The following is a 13,547-nucleotide window of genomic DNA, read 5'->3' on the forward strand; positions in this document are numbered from 1 at the left end:
AGAATAGATGAGCTTTAAGCAATTTCCTGAATTTATTGTAGTTCGAACAAGTGTGAATGTGAAGAGAAAGCTTGTTCCAGTAGTAGGGAGCAAGGTAGGAAAAGGCCTTTCCTCTGCTGCGTGTCAATCGAATACGTGGGACACACTATAAGGCTTAAACACGGGATCCTAGGCTACGGTTAGGTGTGTACGCTTGAATTTTTAGTTGCAGATATAATGGTCCTTTCCCTTTTAGGGCATTAGAGGTAAGGTAGCAGATCTTAAAACAGCACCTTTTTTCACTGGTAGCCAGTGCAGTTCCTTCAGCAGCGGGCCCAAGAAAGTACCAAAAGGACAATTGAGAACGAGCCTGGCCACAGTATTTTAGACTACCTGAAGGTATTGCATCTGCTTCAGGACCGGCTAAAGAAGGTGTCTGAACGGATTCCCCCACAGGTGTGAATGAAAATACAGAAGTATATGCCTTGGTTGAGGGCGTACTCTTTTGATTGGCTTCCAATGCAAGCTTGCAAGAGAACATCATCTTGTCCAAAGAGTACATCACAGTTCTTGATCCACAGTACAAAAAAATTCTGTCCACTTTCATTCCTGTTTCAAAATACTTGAGGAGGATTGTTGAGCAAGCCGGCAAAGAAAAAGAATGGCTGAAACTTAGAGTCCCACAGTTTTGGAGTGTCGCCTTCAACTTCCAGAGAGGGCAGCCTTGTTTCACAGTAGCCACCAACACCATAAACCAGAACACCAGAAACAACAGCAATATAAGGATTGGACCCAACCTCTGCATTGTATTGGTTTCAATTGGCAGGGTGCAAGTCTAGTGCAGAACTGATGGCAAAAGAGGTCGAGCAAGTGGCAGCACCAATGACCATCCAGAGGATGTTCCAGGAGTATCTGGATGATCCAAAAGAGGTCTATGTGGATCAAAACCCATAGATGTACTAGCATTGGAAGATGCACCAATGGCCAGAGCATAGCATGGCCGTAATAAAGTATCTGGGTTGTCCTCTAGCCAGTGTGTCTGCTGAGGGTGTGTTCAGTGCAGCTGGTGCAGTTACTGTAGTGAGAAGGACCAGTCTCTTGACTCGAAATGTGGAGAGATTGACTATGATCAAAATAAACCAACATTTCATCCACATAATGATACCATTCCTGAAACAGCACAAGAGGAGGAAGAGGAGGATGATTGGTCAGAATCAAGTGTGTTGGCTGACCAACTTCAGAATGAACCACCTGAGATTGTGGACATACTCTACTTTGTGGACAGAGTATGCTGGTACCATTACAGAACGTGTTCATTATTTCTCATTGAATTTCTTTCTTTGCAAAGAAAACAGCTAGTGGAACGTTATGTTTGTACGGATTTATATGCTACTCTACCATTTTTGTCACATATATTGCTGGATTTCAGTTTCACCAGTGTCTCTACAATTCCTTCATGACATTGGAGACAATGACTGCCTCCCTTGCAGGCCTATCCTTTTTTGTACCACTTAGAAGTGGTGCCCCAGAAGATCATTTATTTACAAGAGTGCCAATACAAGATTCCAATGTATTGCCTGCTTCAAAGATGCAATTGTGTACCTACTACCTAACCTACCTGTGCTTGGATTGGAAGAGGTAATTACTATTTCAACAGTGAGTGAGTAATGATTGATGAATCATGTGATAGCAGACAGTGAGGGTGTTCAACTGTAATTTGGGAACTTGCTTGAGAGGATTTGCAATGTTTGGGGCCTCAATTATGGTTGATCATATTTTTCTGGAGGTGGTTGACCTTTGCAACCTTACTTAGCAAAAATTAACCTGACAGGTCCACTCTTGTGATCCTTCTGTTTTTTCATCACATAGGAGGGCTGCCCCAGATGTTAATTTAATTTACAAGACTGCCAAATTCCAATATATTGCTTGCTTCAAAGAGGAGATAGTGTACCAACCCCTGTGCTTTGACTGGACCAGGTAACCATTGCATTATCAAGTTATTATTGAGTGATTGTGAGTGATGATTGATTATATATGTGGTGCAGACAGTGAGGGAAGGTATTCAACTTTAATTTGGGAACTTGCTTGAGATGATTTGCAATGTTTTATGCCTGAATGATGGGTGATCATTTTTTCAGGAGATGAATGTCCCTTTCACACTTAGCCAGATTTACTTGCAGGGTCCACTCCTTTTTTCTGGTTCTTCAGAGTCCAGAACAGTCACTTTAGTTAGCAAACTAAAACCTATACAAAATCCTGCAATTCTGTTTCTCTACTTGTTCTTCAGCAGCAGTGTACCACACGTCTATATTGCTCGGGTTATGACTGGGACACAGTTACTCGGAGTCAGGAGGAGGAAGGAGGAACTCAGGGTGGGACTAACTCATCAACAGCTAGATGCAATAAATTATCGGCTTCAAAGGGAAACCATGATTCTGATGCTTACTCCTCAGCGTTGTGGAATGGAGAGAGGTGTGCTGATTTTTTAAATGCTGCTGAGTGTGTGTGTGTTGCACTGGTGGCAAAAGTAAAGCTCTGATTCCTCTTGGTTTTTTGCTCTGCCTCTGAGTCGTCTTGGTACACTCCTCATTAAGCTTTCCTTCCTTCTGTCCTTCTCCCAGACTGTAAAATACTTTTTCCAATTTTACAATCACAGGCCATCTTGTCTCCTGCACAAACAAAAAACTAAAGCTGAGCTCAACACTCCTGCTTACCTACCAAACCAGTCCAGACAGGCACCAAAGAGTTATGGTCATACCCAAGGAGAATGCAGATGCACAACCTAATTTTGAAATACAGTATAATTTTTCTTCTAACAATCATATTTGTAGAACTGGACAGGTGGGTTCTCAATTGTGATACAAAAGGGGATGATGGACGGAGCGTTTCAACAAATCAAACACTCACCCCCAGTCAACTGATCTGGGTTTAATCCATCACCATTCTTTAGTTCACTCAGCCACCCCAGTTCAGACATGGCTATATGCAAATCAGTCTGACCCTGTGCCTCGTGGGAACAGTCCAGCCCGAACTGCCAAGCCATGTCTTCCCTGGACCGGAAACAAGCATCCTGGGACCGGTTTCGGATTCATAATCCTCATCAGCCAGGCTATCTTGAATCCAGTGGCCAAGTGAACAAGGGACTCACGTCTGAGCATACCCTGCCACACTTAGGGCGAACAAAGCGATACAAAAGGGGATGATGGACGGAGCGTTTCAACAAATCAAACACTCACCCCCAGTCAACTGATCTGGGTTTAATCCATCACCATTCTTTAGTTCACTCAGCCACCCCAGTTCAGACATGGCTATATGCAAATCAGTCTGACCCTGTGCCTCGTGGGAACAGTCCAGCCCGAACTGCCAAGCCATGTCTTCCCTGGACCGGAAACAAGCATCCTGGGACCGGTTTCGGATTCATAATCCTCATCAGCCAGGCTATCTTGAATCCAGTGGCCAAGTGAACAAGGGACTCACGTCTGAGCATACCCTGCCACACTTAGGGCGAACAAAGCGATACAAAAGGGGATGATGGACGGAGCGTTTCAACAAATCAAACACTCACCCCCAGTCAACTGATCTGGGTTTAATCCATCACCATTCTTTAGTTCACTCAGCCACCCCAGTTCAGACATGGCTATATGCAAATCAGTCTGACCCTGTGCCTCGTGGGAACAGTCCAGCCCGAACTGCCAAGCCATGTCTTCCCTGGACCGGAAACAAGCATCCTGGGACCGGTTTCGGATTCATAATCCTCATCAGCCAGGCTATCTTGAATCCAGTGGCCAAGTGAACAAGGGACTCACGTCTGAGCATACCCTGCCACACTTAGGGCGAACGAAGCGACTGTTCCCAGAAGGCACAGGGTCAGACTGATTTGCATATAGCCATGTCTGAACTGGGGTGGCGGAGTGAGCTAAAGAACGGTGATGGATTAAACCCAGATCAGTTGACTGGGGGTGAGTGTTTGTATTGTCAACGCTCCGTCCATCATCACCTTTGGTTTTTCTTTGTTCGCCCTAAGTTGGCAGGGTATGCTCAGACGTGAGTCCCTTGCTCACTTTGCCACTGGAGTCAAGCAAGCCCGGCTGAAGACGGCTGTAATGCCAGAAACCGGTCCTGGGAAGCTTGATTCCGGTCCAGGGAAGACATGGCTTGGCAGTTCGGGCTGGACTGTTCCCAGAAGGCACAGGGTCAGACTGATTTGCATATAGCCATGTCTGAACTGGGGTGGCGGAGTGAGCTAAAGAACGGTGATGGATTAAACCCAGATCAGTTGACTGGGGGTGAGTGTTTGTATTGTCAACGCTCCGTCCATCATCACCTTTGGTTTTTCTTTGTTCGCCCTAAGTTGGCAGGGTATGCTCAGACGTGAGTCCCTTGCTCACTTTGCCACTGGAGTCAAGCAAGCCCGGCTGAAGACGGCTGTAATGCCAGAAACCGGTCCTGGGAAGCTTGATTCCGGTCCAGGGAAGACATGGCTTGGCAGTTCGGGCTGGACTGTTCCCAGAAGGCACAGGGTCAGACTGATTTGCATATAGCCATGTCTGAACTGGGGTGGCGGAGTGAGCTAAAGAACGGTGATGGATTAAACCCAGATCAGTTGACTGGGGGTGAGTGTTTGTATTGTCAACGCTCCGTCCATCATCACCTTTGGTTTTTCTTTGTTCGCCCTAAGTTGGCAGGGTATGCTCAGACGTGAGTCCCTTGCTCACTTTGCCACTGGAGTCAAGCAAGCCCGGCTGAAGACGGCTGTAATGCCAGAAACCGGTCCTGGGAAGCTTGATTCCGGTCCAGGGAAGACATGGCTTGGCAGTTCGGGCTGGACTGTTCCCAGAAGGCACAGGGTCAGACTGATTTGCATATAGCCATGTCTGAACTGGGGTGGCGGAGTGAACTAAAGAACGGTGATGGATTAAACCCAGATCAGTTGACTGGGGGTGAGTGTTTGTATTGTCAACGCTCCGTCCATCATCACCTTTGGTTTTTCTTTGTTCGCCCTAAGTTGGCAGGGTATGCTCAGACGTGAGTCCCTTGCTCACTTTACCACTGGAGTCAAGCAAGCCCGGCTGAAGACGGCTGTAATGCCAGAAACCGGTCCTGGGAAGCTTGATTCCGGTCCAGGGAAGACATGGCTTGGCAGTTCGGGCTGGACTGTTCCCAGAAGGCACAGGGTCAGACTGATTTGCATATAGCCATGTCTGAACTGGGGTGGCGGAGTGAGCTAAAGAACGGTGATGGATTAAACCCAGATCAGTTGACTGGGGGTGAGTGTTTGTATTGTCAACGCTCCGTCCATCATCACCTTTGGTTTTTCTTTGTTCGCCCTAAGTTGGCAGGGTATGCTCAGACGTGAGTCCCTTGCTCACTTTGCCACTGGAGTCAAGCAAGCCCGGCTGAAGACGGCTGTAATGCCAGAAACCGGTCCTGGGAAGCTTGATTCCAGTCCAGGGAAGACATGGCTTGGCAGTTCGGGCTGGACTGTTCCCAGAAGGCACAGGGTCAGACTGATTTGCATATAGCCATGTCTGAACTGGGGTGGCGGAGTGAGCTAAAGAACGGTGATGGATTAAACCCAGATCAGTTGACTGGGGGTGAGTGTTTGTATTGTCAACGCTCCGTCCATCATCACCTTTGGTTTTTCTTTGTTCGCCCTAAGTTGGCAGGGTATGCTCAGACGTGAGTCCCTTGCTCACTTTGCCACTGGAGTCAAGCAAGCCCGGCTGAAGACGGCTGTAATGCCAGAAACCGGTCCTGGGAAGCTTGATTCCGGTCCAGGGAAGACATGGCTTGGCAGTTCGGGCTGGACTGTTCCCAGAAGGCACAGGGTCAGACTGATTTGCATATAGCCATGTCTGAACTGGGGTGGCGGAGTGAGCTAAAGAACGGTGATGGATTAAACCCAGATCAGTTGACTGGGGGTGAGTGTTTGTATTGTCAACGCTCCGTCCATCATCACCTTTGGTTTTTCTTTGTTCGCCCTAAGTTGGCAGGGTATGCTCAGACGTGAGTCCCTTGCTCACTTTGCCACTGGAGTCAAGCAAGCCCGGCTGAAGACGGCTGTAATGCCAGAAACCGGTCCTGGGAAGCTTGATTCCGGTCCAGGGAAGACATGGCTTGGCAGTTCGGGCTGGACTGTTCCCAGAAGGCACAGGGTCAGACTGATTTGCATATAGCCATGTCTGAACTGGGGTGGCGGAGTGAGCTAAAGAACGGTGATGGATTAAACCCAGATCAGTTGACTGGGGGTGAGTGTTTGTATTGTCAACGCTCCGTCCATCATCACCTTTGGTTTTTCTTTGTTCGCCCTAAGTTGGCAGGGTATGCTCAGACGTGAGTCCCTTGCTCACTTTGCCACTGGAGTCAAGCAAGCCCGGCTGAAGACGGCTGTAATGCCAGAAACCGGTCCTGGGAAGCTTGATTCCGGTCCAGGGAAGACATGGCTTGGCAGTTCGGGCTGGACTGTTCCCAGAAGGCACAGGGTCAGACTGATTTGCATATAGCCATGTCTGAACTGGGGTGGCGGAGTGAGCTAAAGAACGGTGATGGATTAAACCCAGATCAGTTGACTGGGGGTGAGTGTTTGTATTGTCAACGCTCCGTCCATCATCACCTTTGGTTTTTCTTTGTTCGCCCTAAGTTGGCAGGGTATGCTCAGACGTGAGTCCCTTGCTCACTTTGCCACTGGAGTCAAGCAAGCCCGGCTGAAGACGGCTGTAATGCCAGAAACCGGTCCTGGGAAGCTTGATTCCGGTCCTGGGAAGACATGGCTTGGCAGTTCGGGCTGGACTGTTCCCAGAAGGCACAGGGTCAGACTGATTTGCATATAGCCATGTCTGAACTGGGGTGGCGGAGTGAGCTAAAGAACGGTGATGGATTAAACCCAGATCAGTTGACTGGGGGTGAGTGTTTGTATTGTCAACGCTCCGTCCATCATCACCTTTGGTTTTTCTTTGTTCGCCCTAAGTTGGCAGGGTATGCTCAGACGTGAGTCCCTTGCTCACTTTGCCACTGGAGTCAAGCAAGCCCGGCTGAAGACGGCTGTAATGCCAGAAACCGGTCCTGGGAAGCTTGATTCCGGTCCAGGGAAGACATGGCTTGGCAGTTCGGGCTGGACTGTTCCCAGAAGGCACAGGGTCAGACTGATTTGCATATAGCCGTGTCTGAACTGGGGTGGCGGAGTGAGCTAAAGAACGGTGATGGATTAAACCCAGATCAGTTGACTGGGGGTGAGTGTTTGTATTGTCAACGCTCCGTCCATCATCACCTTTGGTTTTTCTTTGTTCGCCCTAAGTTGGCAGGGTATGCTCAGACGTGAGTCCCTTGCTCACTTTGCCACTGGAGTCAAGCAATCCCGGCTGAAGACGGCTGTAATGCCAGAAACCGGTCCTGGGAAGCTTGATTCCGGTCCAGGGAAGACATGGCTTGGCAGTTCGGGCTGGACTGTTCCCAGAAGGCACAGGGTCAGACTGATTTGCATATAGCCATGTCTGAACTGGGGTGGCGGAGTGAGCTAAAGAACGGTGATGGATTAAACCCAGATCAGTTGACTGGGGGTGAGTGTTTGTATTGTCAACGCTCCGTCCATCATCACCTTTGGTTTTTCTGGGTTCTCAATTGTGTCTCTGGGGAAGAAAGACTGTTTGCAATGCATTTAACTGTACTGTGTCATACTCATTCCTTCAGTTCCTTCCACAGCAGATTGATCACAATGATGTTCTGCTCATCCCCCAGATGAATGTTATCCTTGTGTAGTGTTTGTCTTTGTCAAACTTTTTCACCAAATCCCCTTTCCCATCCATTCATACAACACCTAACCCTCTTTCCCCAGACTATGAGGTTTAATGAGGTGTGGCTTAATCTACACCATCAATGGAATGGTTCACAAACTTGGTGGCGGCAGATGTGGTGAAAACAACATCAACTCACTGCAGGATCTTCAATTACCTAAGCAACTGGCCAAAATGGCCCCCATTTACCCATCCGCACATTAAAGTGATCATTCGTCAGCATCATAATTCAGGCCTTTTGTTGCATAACCATAAATGCCTAACCTTGTCCAGTCCAGACTCTGGGCCCGATACAGAAAGGTAAACTGAGATGAAAGTATCACTTTTACGACATTCAGTATTCACAAAGGGCAATTAACAAGTAGTAAAATGTGACCTTTGTCTCAGTTTATCTTAGGTTTTGGTCTCAGTCACACTTAAGATCAAACCTTAAGTTAAACTACGACAAAAGTCTAATTTTACGACTTTCAGTATTCCTAAAGGTCAGTTATGAGTAATAAAGTTAGATTTTGTCTCAATTTAACTCATGTTTTCTTCTCAGTTAGACTTAAGACCAAAACGTAAGTTAAACTGAAACAAAAATGTAACTTTACTACTCATAAGTGCCCTTTGTAAGTACCGAAAGTTAAATAGTTAGACTGTCGTCTCAGTTTACCTTTGTGAATCGGGCCCATACAGTACAGTTTTCATGACTCAAGGATTTCATAACTTTAGTGTTAATTAAGTAGTAACTCCACATTACTCAGAAGTTACTATTGTTATTTTATCGCTATCAGGAATTCTTTGTTGTGTAATGTAGTAGTCTCATCTCAATTCTTTGTAAAGCTGTGATTTACTTAGAACACACTAACTCAGTGTTTTTATTTAAATTTAGTTGCCTGCGATGGATAATCCAGTCAGTTAATTCTACAGTTGGAGTGCTCCTGGATAGGAGTGGGACCTCACTTGGGAAGTTGTGCTGCTTTTCCTGTTATTGCTTCATCTATATTTAGGTAAGAAAACTACAGGGTGTAGTGAACTAGTTAAGTTAGTAAGTAAGTAACTAACTAACTGTTCCTGCAAGTATTTGTTTATCTAGGTTGTTGTAGACAATACAGGGCATGGTAGCGCCCCCCCTAATGGTCAAGCTAGTTACAGAGGTAAAACTAACTATAACTGAAATAATTCTTCAGCCAGAGGTTTTGATGAAATATAATAATTTTCCCCTTTGTTGTTTTTTACAAACAAACCCACCCTCCCCACCCACAACAGGCACACCCCTCTCCCCAAACAAATTGACCTAACCACCAAAGTCCAGAAATATCCAACTAAAATGGTCCCAGCTCCCTTCCTACCCTCTCCATCCACAACAGGTCCCTCCCCCCCAAAAACTATTTTACTGGTCCAGCCTCTGCTCCATCCTAATGAGCTGGCTTTCCATAGTGTATAGCCGCTGCAGGATGCACCACAGCAATGGCCTGTCAGAGTAGGAGGGGGCAGCAGCAGTTGTTGTCAGGGTCCCTGTCAACTGGTGGCGGGAGGCTGAGGGTGACTGGCTGCACTGTGGCCTGGCTGAGAGGGAGCTGTTTCCATCTCTTCTTCTTCAAGGACCACCAGCCACCGGGATTCTCACTGGGTAAGGTCCAACCTCTGCCACCACAGATGGGCCGATATCTCCTGCCTGGTGGGTGGTACGAATGGACATGCAGGAGTAGCTATATTGAGAAAAACAAAAAGAAAAAAGTTAAATTGTAAATAATGTTCTGTGCAAACAATTGTTTGAAATTATTGGATTGCACAGAAGCAGTACATTGCCAGTCCCCTAGGGTCATTGCAATTTGAATTGGTTCTGAGTAGGAGAGTCACGAGAGAAATGTTATGTTTTACCCACACATATCTCACATAAAAAGCACTGACTGTGGCAGTAAAGTATTACGGCAGAATAACATCCGATTACAAAAACAGTGATTTGAGAGATTTTTTTCTTCTAAAGGCTTTTCAAGTAGCTAAACAGACAACTTGAGTGGGACAATAAACTACCTTTCATTAACGAAAAAACCATTATGCAGTAAGTTGTGTGTTGTGGTATACTAATGAAGGCATGCTCATTGCTAGGCAGCACGTCGGGTATTTTGCTATTGTCTGCAGCTAGAGCAGCTGTATTTGACAATTATCTATTTTTATTTCCAAAGGCCCTGCTTTTCTCCAAATGCCTTTCTCTTTCTATTCTAACACCAAAGAGGAAGATGCACAATAACTAAGATACTATGCCACACACCTCATATATAAGATGCAGATATTATCCTGTCTGCCGTAAGCAGACATTGGGGAAAACAATGCACTGCTTCACACAAAAGGAACAGGCTATATAGATTGTAGTTGACACGTTTATCACAGCGTATCCCACACACCAAACTTGAAATCAAATCATGCAATATGTCCCACTTTCCTCACCCAGCACCACAAATTATTTCCGACAAATTAATTCGCTGGGCAGTAAGAAAAGGAAACTTGACTTACCCTCCTACAGAGTAGGGCAAAAGGATTAGTTGGGCAGGGAAGAGCTTTTGATATAGTATAGTGAGGTCACTGTCACTACACTGATCACTGATTCATCATGTGACTATTAAGCTATGGCTTAGTAAGTCACTATAGTTAACGGAAGTCGAAAGGGAAAATCTGAAAAGGCATAAAATAAATCTGTTATGGGAAACATTGAAATACATTTTGGAATCACTTCACATGGCTATAAAATGTAGCTCATGCCAAGAATGTATTTTTTTATTTTTTGGTAGGCTGGGACGAACAAACTTTAGAAAGAATAAAGGAGTGAACTACTACGAGGTGACTGAGTGGGCGAAGGGAAACACATGTCATGTGTTCGGTTAGCAGTTCATTGAAAACTTTGTAAATGCCACATTTGAAGCAGATGCATATTGCACAGCCAACACTGCAGTCATGAATTGAACCATACTGCACTTCGGTCATGGGTGACAAAATGCTAGGAGTTGGGGGGGAGGTGATGAATAATGATGGGTGGGGAACATCTGCCTGGCTTAACAAATATAGTGAGTCAATGGATTAGAACAAACCTTTATAAAAATACCCCCCCCGACTTTGAACCATAGCTTTGATAAATATAAAACAAAGTAAGCAAAGTAGGTGAGCAGCATGCCCCTCTCCATGAGAAGAGCTGCCTTGCATATTCATCCAAGCAATCCAAATATTGATTCATCCTTTCATTCTAACTCACTCCTAGCCATCATGATTTAAGCTTTACTTTCTCTCATCCAGTCTTTCACAAAAATGTCTAATCCATTACCATTCATTTAATATCCATCCTTTCTTCTAATCATCCTTTCATCCATCCATCCATCCCTTTACCAATTCACGCACCCTTTCACCCACCCACCCTTTCACTCATATACCATTTCACCCATCCTTTCTTTCACGTTTTCTTCAAACCATAATTTTTAGCGCTCATTATGTGAGCTTTTGCTGAGTTGCAGATAGAACAGGCCATCACTTAACCACAGCTGAAACTGGTAAAGTATAGGGGTTCACAGTCACATGTCATGAGCCAATGACACCCTGGTAGCTAATAAGTATAACAGCTATTGCCAATAAGCAATCAATGTGACTTACCAGTGCCCTTGTCCCCTCTAACTGACTTGTCTCCTGTAGCGGCACATGAGCCAGGATCACAGGTGGTCTGGTCCGTGTGGCTACAATAAAACAGTATACATTTTCTGGATGCCAGATACGCCGCCACATAATTTTTTCAATCAAAAAAATACAACCCCAATACATACATCACTCCAGTTCAGTTAGCACTGCAATATCTTCTAACAAAAATATCACTCTATGCATTTCCATTTGTTGGTTGACAATGTAAGGCAAGCCAGGTAGTAAAACCAACCAAAACCTTTTCATAATATAGGGGCAGAGCTATAAACTATGATCCAGTTCAAGTTTATTATGATATGGAACTCCTACAGACTCCACAAAATTCCACACTACAAATAAAAATACATTTCCTTCAATAAATAGTTCTTTTTTTGCACGAGGCTACCTCCTTAAAATATATTATCATATATACTATACAGAATGTGGGGAGAATAAAACAGCAAAGTACAACATACAAGGAGCGAAATGGAGAAAGCATTCCTAAAAAGCAAGAGTTAAAATATTAGGACGCATATACAGCTGAATAAACTAAAACTCAAAACATTACAACTTAAGAAATTACATTAAAATTTGCTAGGAAACAGCCAAGAAAGTTTTAAAACATTATACATTTTATAGCTGCCTGATACGCCGCCCTTAATTTTTTCAATCAATAAAATACAACCACAGTACATACATCACTCCAGTTCAGTTAGCACTGCAATATCTTCTAACAAAAATATCACTCTATGCATTTCCATTTGTTGGTTGACAATGTAAGACAAGCCAGGTAGTAAAGCCAACCAAAACCTTTTCATATATAGGGGCAGAGCCACAAACTATGATCCAGTTCAAGTTTATTATGATATGGAACTTCTAAAGAGTCCACAAAATTACACACTACAAATAAAAATACAATTCCTTCAATAAATAGTTCTTTTTTTGCACGAGGCGGCCTCCTTAAAATCTCTTATCATATATCCTATACAGAATGCAGGGGAGAATAAAACAGTCATGTAAAACAGCAAAGTACAACATACAAGGAGCAAAATGGAGAAAGCATTCCTAAAAAGCAAGAGTTCAAATATTAGGACCATATACAGCTGAATAAACACAAATCAAAATATTACAACATAAGAAATTACAATAAAATTTGCTAGGAAACAGCCAAGAAAGTTTTAAAACATTATACATTTTATAGATGCCAGATACGCCGCCCCTTAATTTTTTCAATCAAGAAAATACAACCACAGTACATTCATCACTCCAGTTCAGTTAGCATTGCAGTATCTTCTAATAAAAATATCACTCTATGCATTTCATTGGTTGGTTGACAATATAAGACAAGACAGGTAGTAAAGCCAACCAAAACCTTTTCATAATAGAGGGGCAGAGCTATAAACGATGATGATCATGATGAATCAGAGTAATTGAAGCACAATGAAGGGGTGGAATCATGGTCAATAAAAGACAGATGGTGTTGGTTGGCAAATACAATGGGACCTCATACTTTCCAGCCATGCTGCACTGTCATGGAAACTGCAGGCATACTATATAAATAAATTACTCAGCACAACATTGGGGGGTGGTCTATGACTATGGCCACTCTCCCGTTAACTGTTAACAGTATGAGCAAGAACAACAAAGTCTTCTCAACAAACATACATGAATATTATTTATAATACTAGCTTACTTGGGCCTACAATCTTCACGGTAGACAGTAGAGTACCAAAAATGTGTTTTTTGTCTTACAGTGCCACGAGATCTATAGGGGAGAGGGAAAGATTAGCAATGAAGCAGACGATAGGTGAACTAGAGACTAATGGATACTGGAAAAAAACAGCTACCAAAATAAAAACAGGTAATAAGGAAACCAGAAATTAAGAGATAACAGGAATGTAACTAAAATTGGATAGGCGAGTTGGGAAAAAAAGACCATAAAGAATAAACAAAGCAAAATGTAAAAGTAGAATAGGAGGCAGAATTAAAAGAGCAAATCCATTGTGATTTGCACATGTGGGTTCATATCCCATCCTCGTCACCAGTTGAAAGGAAGATGGCGGGTAAGGGTGTCAGAGAAGCTTTATTTCTTGCTAGGTCCAGGAAGCTACTCCTGCCCTGGAACCCAACACC

This window comes from Lissotriton helveticus, chromosome 5_1 (assembly GCF_964261635.1).
Source record: "Lissotriton helveticus chromosome 5_1, aLisHel1.1, whole genome shotgun sequence".
In the NCBI taxonomy this organism is placed as follows: domain Eukaryota; kingdom Metazoa; phylum Chordata; class Amphibia; order Caudata; family Salamandridae; genus Lissotriton; species Lissotriton helveticus.